A 12,877-nucleotide genomic window follows, 5' to 3' on the forward strand; every position below is an offset into this window, starting at 1 on the left:
ATACGGAGGTTACACAACCACCTAGCCCCCCATTAGGATCTGGAGGTTTTGACATCCCATTACATGTTTTAATTATCTTCCTCATTGAGCTCTAGTGATAATCCAATGCAGAATTCACTTGTTGAGAAAGAAATCAAAAAGTGTTACAAGCAACCTCAAGTCAGGGGCAGATGAGCATCTTGTCTCCAGGAAGCACATGCAGAGTCTTCCCCAATTCAACACTCAATAAAGTTGATCTCTGAAGAATCACAGCAAAAAAGCTTCATGCCAACTCCCCCCCTTCAAGACAACTCAGCATAAGTGGTCAGAAGCTACCTTAGCAAGCAGTGATTCAAGCACATTTTGCTCCATGTAGGTGGGATAGTTTAATAACAGCTTTACACACATCTATCCAAGTTCTGAACTTTCAACCTGACAAGTTGGAAGCCCAAATAGATATTATGAATCTAACGGCCGCACATATCTCAGGTTTTGATAACAAAATGGATACATTAACATAATTAATTAAAAGAGCACATGCTGTTTACATGCCATCCTCTGTACAATGCCCTTGCGGGCCAATCATTGATAAATTATCCACTCTTCCAGAACTTCTGTCAAGTATTTTTGCAATCAAACAGGCCAATGTCAGCAAAAATGAATCTAATTTGAGGAGTCAAAATGATAGTCTTTCTCACACTCATGGAGGAGGTGAGGTACAGCTAGATCTCACAAAAAGTCAATCCACCACCACCAAGATGTGGCAATCCAAACAGATGCATTGAACATCACTAATAAAACTTCATCTCCTTTTAATCTAACAAAGAGACAAGGTAAGTACATAAGGAAAGCTAGAAATAAGAAGGTAAAATCAAATGAAGCAGTATGAATGAACATCTATCGAATATTCATAAAATTGTTAGGCAAGAGTAATGTGGACGCTCAACCATCCCACTGTGTCTTGGACCAGACAGGAACATCTATCGCCGCCTCCATGGAGGGCACAGCACTGCAATGTAAATTCAATGCTGCAAAACAAAACCACTGCAGGGGCCTAAGAAGGGAGCAAGTTGTCCTGATTCCGATCAGATTTCAAATCATTCACTGATTCAGAATTTTAACACAGTAAAACAATACCAAATGGAGGAGGATAAACAAGGAGCAAGTCGTACCCATTTTGAATGGGTTCCCAAACAATAATTGAATCAGAAGACAATGAGCATCCAGGTCAAGTAACGAGCATCTTGGTCAGAGAATCAAAATGAGAATCCACTTTTTCTGCCCATCAGTGATAGACAAGATGTGCCTTCAGGTCAAGAAACAGCAGAAAAGACCACTATCCTGTCTTCAATCATATCTGCACAAGATACGGTCCAAAGTCCTATTTTTCTTAACCTCATAAGTGCAGGTGTCGGCCACTGGCAGCCACCAGGGAGGGGGTTGAAAAATTGGGTGATTTTCTTTTATTTAATTCCCCATCGGGAGAAAGTGAAGAGCTTCTGTCTCGCCCCCGTTCCCCACCCACCCTTTGTGACACTGAGGTAACAATCTGTTTTCCTCACCAGAGAGGGAAGCTGAGGGGAGATCGGGACCAAACAGCCTCCACACCGTTTGGGAAGGCTTAGGCGGTCATTACAACATTGGCGCTAAAAGCCGCTTACCACTGTGCAGAAGACCGCCAACACACCGCTGCGGCCGCGGAATTCCGCTACAGCTATTATGACCCACATTTCGGATTCCGCCAAAATTCAGACACCCACACAAGTCTGCCACACCAAAGGTCAGTGATAAAGTGGCGAAAACAAAACCTCCACCGTCACGCCAACAGCAATACGCCCACACTATCATGACACCTGAATCCACGCAGCGGTCTTTCAACCGCGGTATTCCATTGGCGGTACACACCACCGCGCTCAAAATACACACACTCTTACAAAACACAGCCACATTGGACAATTCCAAATACACACACCTGATACACATGCACACACCACTCCCACACACCCATTACAATATAAAACACACACCCACATCACCCTCAAACCCCCACAACCAAAAATTCCGAAAGAAGGCCAGAGGGAGACACCACCAGCAAGAACAACAGCATCCACAGGCACACAACACCATCACCCACAGAACTTCCACGCACCTCACACAACACACCACACCACTACATATCAGCACACTTATCACCACACACTCCACCCCACACATCACCTACACCACCCCATGGCACGGCAAAGACACCCCAGGTTCTCAGAGGAGGAGCTCAGGGTCATGGCGGAGGAAATCGTCCGGGTAGAGCCAAAGCTATTCGGAGCACAGGTGCAGCACACCTCAATTGCAAGGAAGATGGAGCTATGGCTAAGAATAGTGGACAGGGTCAACGCAGTGAGACAGCACCCAAGAAATCGGGAGGACATCAGGAAGAGGTGGAACGACCTACGGGGAAAGGTGCGTTCTGTGGTCTCAAGACACAACCAGTCGGTTCAGCGGACTGGCGGCGGACCCCTACCTCCTCCCCCACAACTAACAACATGGGTGGAGCAGGTCTTGGTGATTCTGCATCCTGACGGCCTCGCAGGAGTAGCTGGAGGAATGAACTCTGGTAAGACAAATCTTAATTATTACTTCCCCCACCCTACCTGCATGCTATCACATACCCCCACCCTCACCCCCAGCACCCCAACTCCTCACATATGTCCCAACATCACAAACCACCCATCCCAACACCAAGCCCTGCATGCAACAACAAAGCATGGACACCCATCACTAAAGAATGCCCACTGCACATACCCATACACCCCCTGTTGGAAAATGGGTTATTGGTAAGGGCAGGTAGGTACCTACACTTAGCAATAGGCCACTAACCTCCACTAAGGTCCAGTTAGGTCTCAATAAATTAAACCCAGCTCAACCCTTGGTAGCTTGGCAACGAGCGTCAAGGCTTAACTTAGGAGACAGAGTGTAAAGCATTCAAATATCACAAAACAGTATTTAAATAAAACGAAGGAAACAGTTTAAAAATCAAAAACCAATTTATAAGAATAGATTATATTTTTATCTTTAAAATGACACCAAAACGAATAAAATCAGATAAGGGGAACCGGAGATATGAATTTTTCAAGAATTATTTTTTTTGTAGAGCCTAGAAACAAAAAGCGCCGATCGGGTCATCTGGTTGCACCTCGACCGGGGCAAAGTCAAAGTTTCAGGCCGACCGCGATGGAGCCCTGCTCGGCTACAGGCCGCGGGAGCCTCGGTTAAAAGTTTACCTTCACACTTAGGCCCTCATTACGAGCCTGGCGGTCTGTGACCGCCAGGCTCGCGGTTGGCGGGAGCACCGGCGACAGCCCGGCGGTGCCCCGCAGGGCATTCTGACCGCGGCGCTTTGGCCGCGGTCAGTGCAGGAAAACCGGCGGTCTCCCGCCGGTTTTCCGCTGCCCGTTGGAATCCTCCAAGGCGGCGCAGCTTGCTGCGCCGCCGAGGGGATTCCGACCCCCCCCTACCGCCATCCAGTTCCCGGCGGTCCGCCCGCCGGGAACCGGATGGCGGTAGGGGGGGTCGCGGGGCCCCACTGGCATGGGCACTGCAGGGGCCCCCGTAAGAGGGCCCCTAAATGTATTTCACTGTCTGCTGTCCGCCAAATCCGCCGCCCGCCAAGGTCAGAATGAGGGCCTTAGTCTCTTTTTCTGAGATTTTCTTCAGCGGGACGAACCAGCAAATCAGGCCGGGTCGCGGTTGAGGCAAGCCAGCTAGAGTTGCCGCGGCGGGTCGGTCCCTCTATGGAGCTTTTTTTTCCAAAAGTTGTCCAAACTTCTCCAAACTTCTGGGGCTTCTCCCAAATGTCCTTTTAAGGTTCTTTTGAGGTCCACAGCTCACCCCAAGGGTCCAGAAGTTCTGAGATGGTCCGTGGGGGCTGCAGACTACAACTCCCCGAATGCACCTGCCGCAAACTCCTTTTTGGCCACTGGACAGTGGTCAGCTGGTCGCTTTCTTCAGGAGTTGGTGCAGGGGACTCTGGTTAGCAATTTTTCACCTGTAGCAAACAGGGAGTCCCTCCTTGAACCAGTTGAAGCCAGGCAAAGTCCTTCTTGTGGTGAAGCCCAAGTGTGCAGCTGGTGCAGTCCTTCTGAGTGCAGGTTCCAGGTGCAGGCCAGGGGTCCAGCAGGACAGTCCTTCTTCCTCTGTTTTTCTTCCTTTTTGGATGTGGTAGGGAACTGAGGTGTGGGTGCAGGTCTGCCAGTTTTATCCTTGCTCCTGGGTGAAAAGCAGGGGGGTCCTGGTTCTCCAATCAGGTGCAGGGTCCTTCCCCCTGTGATGACCTGGGAAGTGTGGCAAAAATCAATCCCAGGAGTTAACATTCTCTAAAAATCCATCATGGCTGAATCTGATATTTGGAGGTTACATCTGGCTGAGCCCACCCACTGGTGTGGCTAAAAATCATAACCACACCCCTCACCTGCCCTCTCCTAATCTAATCAAGGGGGCACCTAGTTGTCTGGGGTTGCAGGATGTGGGGGTGTTGCTGGTTGCTCCAAATGTCCTTCTCTGCCTTTGAAGACCAGTTTGGCAGCCCTCCCCCTTCCTGCCTCACCATCTGCTGAGGGGAGATTCCCTCCCACAGGCACATTCCTTAGTGTGAAGCCAGGCCACTTCACACCTCATCAAGTCAGCTTGGCCAAGCTACTAGAGGCTGGCCAATCAGAGCACAGCAGCAAAAACAATGCAGGGCTGAAATTGGCAACTTTTCAGGTAAAGTTTAAAACTCTTTACCTGAACAAGTTATATTAAATCCAACAACTGGAAGTTTTGGGATTTATTACCACAATTAATTTGATTCCAAATTCTTGGTATGCATCATTTAAGGAGACTTTAAAAATTAAAATAAAGTCTCCCCATTCTAGCCTATGAAGGCCATTTACTACAGTGAGGGAAACACAAATGTGGCTGTTTTGACCTCACCAGGGCTTATAAAACTATTTTTATAAAGTCCCTGCTTATAGTTACATGGCACCCAGCCCTAGGGGCACATAGGGCACACCTTAGGGGTGACTTATATGTAAAAATAAGGTAGTTTAAGACTTTGGAACTACTTTTAATTCCAAAGTCGAATTTGCTTATAACTTTAATTTAAAAGCAGCCAGCAAGGCAGGCCTGCCTTTAAAATGACACTGGGCACCTCAGCAGTGCACCTATGGGTGTACCACCTATGCTGTGGTCCCTAAACCTACATGCCCTACCATATACTATGGACTTATAGGTAGGTTAACTTAGCCAATTATAATTAGCCTAATTTGCATATCCATTTTACACAGAGCACAGGCCCTGGGACTGGTTAGCAGTACCCAGGGCACCATCAGAGTCAGGAAAACCCCAGCAAAAAGTGGAAAATGGGGGCAAAAAGTTAGGGGGCCTCTGCAATCAGCCCTGTTTTCTCACACAAGCCCCCCCCAGCCCACACGCCCAGGAGACTCAGCCCAACCCTGGGAGAGTCTTCCTGGCTTGTTAGGCGAGGAAGACAGTGAAGAAAAATGGCTGCCCCTTTGCAGGGCCTACTCTGCCTTACATCCTCCTGTCATGGTCACTCCCTCTGGGTAGTGAAGCCATCCCAACAGTGAAAGGACCCATCACAAACTGAAACTTCCCTCTAGGGGGGTCTTACTCCTCTCTCTCTGCCAACTTGGGTAGTGAGGTGCCCACCTCCCCTACTCCTAACTTTGCTAGGGCAACACCTAGCTTACCCAAAGAGGTCACCCAACACTTGAGCAACCCCACCAAGACCAACAGGGTCAGGGGGCCTACTTTGCTATTGGCCCTGGGGTCTACCTCCCAGGCCAAGTACAGTGCTGCCAGGAAGGCTAGCACCCAGCAGAGGCTACTGACAGATGTCAGTACTCAGAACCACACCCTAAGCTCTCCACTGACAGGTGGCTGAGCTGTTTTAGGGGCAACTGTGGGGTCCTGGCACCTCTCTTGCTGTCTAGAGTGGGGGGCTACCACCTCCTGTGGCAGACACCCTCCTTCCATTCTCCCTTCTGACAGTGCAGGGGAAAACACCCTGCATCTGGACAGCTGCCTGACTACTCAGGACTTCCTTGGGGTCAGGTGAGGCCTCACCAGTGCCAACTCTGTGCTCCCCCCCTACTGGTGCAGAAGGCCTTTGGCTCCATGGAACTCTCTTTAAGAGTGGCCTACCCTTCCTTTTCTTCTTTCCTTTTCTTGGGGACCCCTGTCTCCTAACTGTAGGGACTGACTCCCCAGGACTTTGGTTTGGGGGGGCACCCTGGGCGATCGCCCCATCTGTGACCAGACTCACCTCTGGGAGGTCATTGCCCAGGATACAATCTAGGGGGAGGTCAGCACTGACTACCACCCTAAACCAGTCAAGGTTGCCGTCCCTCTCTAGGGGCACTATGGCTACAGGTTTGGAGGTGACCTCCCCTGTGGCTATCCTGACTTTCCTAGTCTCTCCTGGGACATACATGTCTGGGGTCACTAACCGGTCACTCACTATAGTGTGACTGGCACAGGTGTCTCTCAAGCCAGTGGTAGGGATCCCAATCACCTGAATGGGGTGGAAGTGCCTACTCCTACCCTCAGGGATCACCAGCTTACCATCTGGTCCTGTCTCCCAGCTCAATGCTAGGAGGACTTCATCATCTGAGGAGTCCTCCTCCATGGCTACACTGGACAGCCCAGTGCTAACCACCTTCTTTGGACAGGCTGCATCTCCTCTGAAGTGACCTGTCTGTTGACAGTCAAAGCAAGCCTTACTGTCCAAGAGCTTTTTTAACCCTGGTTCTCCCTGCCTCTGCTGGTCAGAGTGGGAGTGGGATTTAATCTCCTCATTCTTAGGGTTCTGGGGTACAGAGGGAGTCTCTGTGGTGGGCTTACCACCTCCCTCCTTAGGTTTTTGGGGACCTGACCCCCCCTTCTTGGAGTCTCCCCCCTGGGACTTGACAACCACCCTGGTTCTCAACCACTCATCAGCTGCCTCCCCTAGCTCTCTAGGGTTGGTCAGCTTAGAATCCACTAGATGCTGCCGTAACCTTTCTTGGGTGCAATTGGTCAAGATGTGCTCTCTCATGATCAGATTGAATAACCCCTCATAAGTATTTACTTTGTTACCAATACTCCAGCCCTCTAGTGCCTTAAGTGAGGTGTCTACAAAGTCAAACCAAGACTGGGTACTGACCTGGGTGTACCTGAACTTCATTCTATACTGCTCTGGGGTCAGACCAAACTTCTTGGTTAAGCACCTCTTCATATTAGGGTACAAATCTGCCTCCTCCCCCTTAAGGTCAGAAGCCTATTCCCTCCCTTAGTTGGGGATCAACTCCCACAAAAGGGAACCCCAGTATTGAGGCCTAACCCTTCTCATTTGGAGTGCCCTCTCAAAGGCCTCCAACCACTTGCCTATATCATCCCCCTCTACATAAGCAGGAACCACCCCCTTGGGTAATCTGGGGCAAACCCCCCCCACCCATGGACACCTCAACTTCTCTGTCACTGCCACCATCTCTTTTCTCTCTCTTTGCCCACTTTTTCTTTTCTAGGGACAGCTTCTCTGCCTCCAAAACTATGAATGATAGGTGGGCCTCCAGCTCTCTTTCTCTGAGGGACAGGCTCTCTCCTCCAGAAGGGACCCCCTTCCGACAACTAGCTTTGGGCCTGCCCCTAGTGACTGTATGTATAGAGGACCGGTCTTCCTCATCCTCACTTAGGCTCAGATGCCCTCCCTCCCCTGAGTGGTTAGAGCTAGCATCCTCCCCTACTTCTCCCTCCTCTGGAGCTTCCTCTGGGTCTACCTCTTGGGCCTCAGCCCATGCTGTCAGGGATTTGATCAGGACATGCTTCCTGAGGTCAGTGGTTGCAGGCAACCCTCTTTCCGTACACAACCCCCTAAGCTGGACTACTGTCAGTGTGGGTAGGCTAGCCAGATCAAGCTACATGGTTCCCTAGGTTTTGTGTCAACAAAAACTTTTTGCAAAAATTGGAAACAAGAATTTAGAAAAATCAAAAAAATTCAATAATTGAAATTAATCCAAATTAAAAATTAAAAAACAATTTTTGCACTAGGACAATTGAAAGGATTTTTAAGTTGTTTTATTTAAAACTGTAACGTGATACTGAACACAAGTACAGGATCCCACCGCTGCCACCAAAAATGTTGGAAAATCGGTTATTGGTAAGGGCAGGTAGGTAGGTACACTTAGCAATAGGTCACTAACCTCCACTAAGGTCCAGTTAGGTCTCAGTACATTAAACCCAGCTCAGCCTTTGGTAGCTTGGCAACGAGTGTCAAGGCTTATCTTAGGAGACAGAGGCCCTCATTCTGACCCTGGCGGTCGGTGATAAAGCGGCGGCCAACCCGCCCACAGGCCGGCGGTCCAAAATATGCAATTCTGACCCTGGCGGGAACCGCCAACACAGCCCGCCGCATTAACACTCCGCCCGCCACGGCGGAACAAACAAACAGCGCGGCGGTCCCCGCCAACAGCCAGGCGGCAGACAATGTACCGCCCACCCTATCACGACCCACCAATCCGCCACCTTTTCCGGGGCGGGAGCACCGCCGATAAAAACACGGCGGAAACAGACTACGAACGGGAAAACGCTCACCTCCACATACACCACGCGAGATTCCGGCAGTATGGAACCCGAGTTGCAGGTCATCCCCGCACTCCTATACCTGCTCCTGTACCAGGAGCACGCCAGGCGGCGCGGAAGACATCGGTGAGTACTGCACCTACGACACAGGGGAGGGAAAAGATTACCGGCACACACCCACCCACCCACACCCACTACAACACACACATCAATGCATTCCCACAGATCACTGTCACAACCCACAAACCCCCCCTTCCGAAATAATGCAAAGACCAAAAGAAGAGATCTCAAACGGGCAGATATATTGAAAAATGGACAGCAGTAATCCAAATAAATAAATAAACTATGTACAAAATATATACAGCTACTAAATGTAGTCCAACCACTGTCCGTGGCCCACAGGGGTCCTGATCAAAGGGGCAAGGCCCAGTCCCACGACAAGAACTCCACGGAGAGAACACTGCAGGGGCATCAGAAAGAAAAAAGGACAGGCACCTCAGGGGGAAGGGAAGGGGGGGCACCTCAGCCACTTGAGTACACGACGCCAGATCCACGAGGGGACTCCATGACCACTGGCCCATCCTGGAGAGAGCAAAGCCACAGTCCAAACAGTCCATACAGTGGGTGGCCTGCCCACTGGGCCATCCTGGGGAGAGCAAAGCCACAGTCCAAACAGTCCATACAGTGGGTGGCCTGCCCACTGGGCCATCCTGGGGAGAGCAAAGCCACAGTCCATACAGTGCATACAGTGGGTGGCCTGCCCACTGGGCCATCCTGGGGAGAGCAAAGCCACAGTCCAAACAGTCCATACAGTGGGTGGCCTGCCCACTGGGCCATCCTGGGGAGAGCAAAGCCACAGTCCAAACAGTCCATACAGTGGGTGGCCTGCCCACTGGGCCATCCTGGGGAGAGCAAAGCCACAGTCCATACAGTCCATACAGTGGGTGGCCTGCCCACTGGGCCATCCTGGGGAGAGCAAAGCCACAGTCCAAACAGTCCATACAGTGGGTGGCCTGCCCACTGGGCCATCCTGGGGAGAGCAAAGCCACAGTCCAAACAGTCCATACAGTGGGTGGCCTGCCCACTGGGCCATCCTGGGGAGAGCAAAGCCACAGTCCATACAGTCCATACAGTGGGTGGCCTGCCCACTGGGCCATCCTGGGGAGAGCAAAGCCACAGTCCAAACAGTCCATAACAGACTCCACTGCCACTGGAGGAGGCATGTTGGCCAGAGGACATCCTGCAGCCCTGCCCGAGACAGATCCTGCCCTGCCACGTCTGCCAAAGGGCCAGCGGTTCCTGCCTGGAAGGGCCCAGTTCAGCGGTTCTTGCCTTGTAGGGCCCAGTTCAGCGGTTCTTGCCTTGAAGGGCCCAGTTCAGCGGTTCTTGCCTTGAAGGGCCCAGTTCAGCGGTTCTTGCCTTGAAGGGCCCAGTTCAGCGGTTCTTGCCTTGAAGGGCCCAGTTCAGCGGTTCTTGCCTTGAAGGGCCCAGTTCAGCGGTTCTTGAGACGGCGGTCCCCAGCGGAGCGGTGCTGGAGACGGCGGGGCCCAGTTCAGCGGTTCTTGCCTTGAAGGGCCCAGTTCAACGGCTCTTGCCTTGAAGGGCCCAGTTCAGCGGTTCTTGCCTTGAAGGGCCCAGTTCAGCGGTTCTTGCCTTGAAGGGCCCAGTTCAGCGGTTCTTGCCTTGAAGGGCCCAGTTCAGCGGTTCTTGAGACGGCGGTCCCCAGCGGAGCGGTGCTGGAGACGGCGGGGCCCAGTTCAGCGGTTCTTGCCTTGAAGGGCCCAGTTCAGCGGTTCTTGAGACGGCGGTCCCCAGCGGAGCGGTGCTGGAGACGGCGGGGCCCAGTTCAGCGGTTCTTGCCTTGAAGGGCCCAGTTCAGCGGTTCTTGCCTTGAACGGCCCAGTTCAGCGGTTCTTGCCTTGAAGGGCCCAGTTCAGCGGTCCTTGCCTTGAAGGGCCCAGTTCAGCGGTTCTTGCCTTGAAGGGCCCAGTTCAGCGGTTCTTGAGACGGCGGTCCCCAGCGGAGCGGTGCTGGAGACGGCGGGGCCCAGTTCAGCGGTTCCTGCCTGGAAGGGCCCAGTTCAGCGGTTCTTGCCTTGAAGGGCCCAGTTCAGCGGTTCTTGCCTTGAAGGGCCCAGTTCAGCGGTTCTTGCCTTGAAGGGCCCAGTTCAGCGGTTCTTGCCTTGAAGGGCCCAGTTCAGCGGTTCTTGCCTTGAAGGGCCCAGTTCAGCGGTTCTTGAGACGGCGGTCCCCAGCGGAGCGGTGCTGGAGACGGCGGCCATTCTATGGCCAACTGCTCATTGCCTGGTGGTGCCCTCCTGGGCAGCGGGGATGGTGCTCCTTCAATGCCCACCTGGGCTGTGGGTGGTGGGGTCCTCCTGGCCAGCTGGGCTGGGTCCTCCCTGGGCAGCGGCTATGGGGGTGGTGGGCTCTCCCGGGGCAGCTGTGCCGGTTCCTCCCGGGGCAGCGGCTATGGGGGTTGCGGGCTCCTCCTGGGCAGCTGTGACGGGTCCTCCATGGGCAGCAGGCCTGCTGGCTGACTTCTCCGCCTTGCTGCCCTTGCCCTCCTTAGTCGGGAGTCTGTGGCCCTTTCCTCCCTTTGGAGCTGTGGCTGTTGACGGTGGCTGGCTAGTGTCCTGGGGGGATATGGAATCCGGGCTCTGGCGGCGGCCCTTCCGCCTTCTGCTCCTCTTCCCAGGGGGTGGGCTGGCTGTCCCCTTGCTGCTGGGCGAAGATCCAGACCTGCGGGCTGGTGGGCTCCAATACCCCTGCACCCTTGTCAAGGGGGCTGCAGGGCTGGTGGTGGCTGAGGTGCTCTTTTTACCCCGACGAGAAGGAGGGGGGGGGCTCAGGGTCAGGAAAGAAGGTAGCAGTAGAGAGATAGATTTTCTTGGGACAATGGAGAGTGGTAGGTACAGTGGGTATGGGAGTGGAGGGAGAGGATGTGGTTGTAGGCGAGACAAGTTTGCTGTCTTTGGGTGCAGGTGCAGGAGCGGGAGGCTGTCGTGAGGTGGATGGCTGTTTATGCGTTTGTGTGGTGTGGAAGAGGGGATGACAGACACAGTGGGAGAGGACACAGGGGACATGTAAATGGCAGTGGGGGTGGTGACTGCACGTGTGCGGACTGGAGTGGAGGGTATGCTGGTGATGGAAACACTGGCTGATGGTGAGGTGAATGAAGGTGTGAGTGTAGACGTCACAGGGAGGGAGGAGGGAGACGAGGAGGTGGGGGTCACAGAGGTGGTAGTGACTGTTGGCATGTCTGCATCGGAATGTTGCTTGTGTGAATGTCTGCGTGATCTGTGGTGCTTATGTTTGGATGAGCGGCTCTTGGGTGTTGAGGTGTGTGCAGGCTGGTCTGATGGTGTCGGTGGGACAGGCAGAGGAACAGGAGACTGGGAGGAGGGAGTTAGTAGAGGGAGGCAGGAGACAGGGACAATGGCTGCCGTCAGTGCTGAGGCCAGAGCCTGGAACGATCGCTGATGGGCAGCCTGACCCGAATGAATGCCCTCCAGGTACGCATTGCTGCGATGAACCTCCCTCTCCACCCCCTGGATGGCATTCAAAAGGGTAGTCTGCCCAACAATGAGCGTTCGGAGGAGGTCAATGACCTCCTCACTGAGGGCAGCGGGGGTAACAGGGGCAGGGCCTGAGGTGCCTGGGGCGAAGGAGATGCCCGGCTTCCTGGCAGAGCGGGCACGGGGCGAACGCTGAGGGGCTGCTGGGAGGGCGGAGATGGTGCGCTGGGTGGCGGCTGTACCTGTAATGGCGGGGGGCACGGATGGTGCCACCCCCGCAAGGGAGCTCCCTTCCGAGGACGTGTCCGTGTCGCTGCAGGGTCCAGTCGTCCCCGTTGTGGAGCTCCCCTCGCCCTCCGTCTCACTGGTCCAGTCAGACTCTGTGGCATGGCCGTCCTGGGCCATGTGAGATGCAGCTCCCTCCTGCCCCGATGCCACTTCTCCTCCGCCTGATGATGCTGATGCACACAAGCACAGAAAGACAAACAAAAAGGGGGGGGGGGGAGAGAGAAATAAAGAGATTTTGAGTACATGGATCACCGGTACAGTTAGCGGACAAGACAGACACAGATGCCCCCTGCACTAAGTTGCGCACTTGGGGTCCGCTACGCATTCCGTGGAACATGCCCTACACGCCTAGAGTTGACAACTGCACCCATGGATGACACGGCCCAGGGATGGCTGTACTGACACACTACTGAGGGTGGTGGCTGGGGACACAGGGGCTTACGGGGGTGCCCAGCCTACAGATATCGCCCTGGCCTAGGG

The sequence above is a fragment of the Pleurodeles waltl genome, chromosome 8 (assembly GCF_031143425.1).
Source record: "Pleurodeles waltl isolate 20211129_DDA chromosome 8, aPleWal1.hap1.20221129, whole genome shotgun sequence".
Taxonomy (NCBI): domain Eukaryota; kingdom Metazoa; phylum Chordata; class Amphibia; order Caudata; family Salamandridae; genus Pleurodeles; species Pleurodeles waltl.